Genomic DNA, 1,757 nt, shown 5'->3' with positions numbered 1-1,757 from the left:
TATCACATTACCATACCATTTCGTCATCAATACTTTCTATGTCTAGACAATCCAAGTGATACTTGTCTAGGAGATGGTGCTATGGACAGCTCCTGGTGCTGAAATCAGTTTTCGTCTTTTACAGGAGAGGCCGGCTGTAAGGAAGTTCCAAATGATACCCAATGAATTGATCACAAAGATCAGATCACACTGTTTGCTGGTGTAACGTTAACTGACCTTGTCCATCAAGCTGCTACACTGTATACATGCTAACAAGTATAAACCTTTATACTATATGGACCTTTAAGTACATCAAAGTGACAAGGTCAAGACTTCCTTTAGTTCCAGTCTTGGTGCTATTCCTCCTCAGATTCAATGAAGCAGGGTCTAATCACTCCAATTAAAGAGATCACCGTGCAATAGCATTTAAGATAATTCCTAAATTATTTATTGAGGCTCTCTCAGCTCAACGTTACGGAGCCATTAGTGAGGGTTCATCTTACTGCATCAATTAACCCTACATGGTTTCAACATTAGCTTTCTGAGACTCGCACTCGTCATAAAACATAGAAACCTGCAGCTGATTGCTTCAGTGAACAAATGAAGAAATGAAGGTGTTTTTTTTTTTCTGCACAGATCTCACACTGTGTTTCCTGCAGGACGACTTCCTCTCTCTAAAAGCTCCTCTTTTATAAATCCAGAAACAGAACACTGTTCTCCACGCACACCCCACAAAGAATGAGAGTTTCACATTAATGAAATACCAAGTTGATACAGTAGAAAATATAAAAAATGCATGTGCTGCCAAAGAAAGCGGTACACTGTGCTGGATGTATCGGTAAGGAAATCGAAGCAATTCTCTGCAATAATCATTAAACATAACACAACTTGTAATATTCTGAGATTCTCCACTTTGCAGTGAAGTAATTGGCACCCTGCCGTGGCGCTGACTATCACACAGTCTGCGTGAGACGATGTGTCAGAGTCCCACATGACACACACTGGGTTAAAGAGTGGGTTTGAATCCGTCGAGTCTCGTTTTGGGTAAACAGATGATCATCGGGCCTTATATTATTAATCAAAGGTACTAAAATTAAATATCGCAATATTTAATACTTGAGTGCATTGATGGATTAATGAATAAGGCTATTATGCATAGACCCAGAGACCCATGCAGTCAGTGGGCCCCTATGAGCTTTGCTGTGTAGAAGCATCTTAACCCCCCCCCCCGCGTAGCTGGTTTCCTCACGAACTTTACAAAGTACAAAGAATCAGAAGATAATACAGAAACAAACAATAGAAAGAAAAAATGTCAATATTCTCTGCTGCAAAGGAGTTTATTTTAAGTCAAGTCAGTTATTTGTGTAAGGCAATATTAGCATAAAACCCTAATGGATTGGCGAAGTGAGAGCTGCATCACCTCGCCCAGAAAAGCGAAACCCAGTGACCCACCACACGCTGGGATGGACACTGAGGTAGGATGTGATGCAGGCCGGGTGGCAGGCAAAGGCGGGGACCTGGGCATGCCGACTCCCAGTGTTGCAGACTGGTCCTAGGGAGGCAAGAAATTGACAGACGGATTGGACGTTGTACCTGACTGTTGTGGGAGGGTAGGAAAAGTCCTCACAGAGTCACATGGACAAGACTGAGGAGAACCAGTGGAGTGACAAGGGAATTTAAGTCCAGCTCACCTGGGTTCCAGGTAAGGCCTGCATTCTGAAGGCATGAAACCTATGTATGACCTGTTAGCAGCTGGTGTCAGGCTTAGTGATAATACA

Source organism: Seriola lalandi, unplaced genomic scaffold (assembly GCF_002814215.2).
Source record: "Seriola lalandi dorsalis isolate HSWRI2012SDOR001 ecotype SW California unplaced genomic scaffold, Sedor1 jcf7180002054850, whole genome shotgun sequence".
Taxonomy (NCBI): Eukaryota; Metazoa; Chordata; class Actinopteri; order Carangiformes; family Carangidae; genus Seriola; species Seriola lalandi.
Note: the sequence above shows the minus strand (reverse complement) of the source record.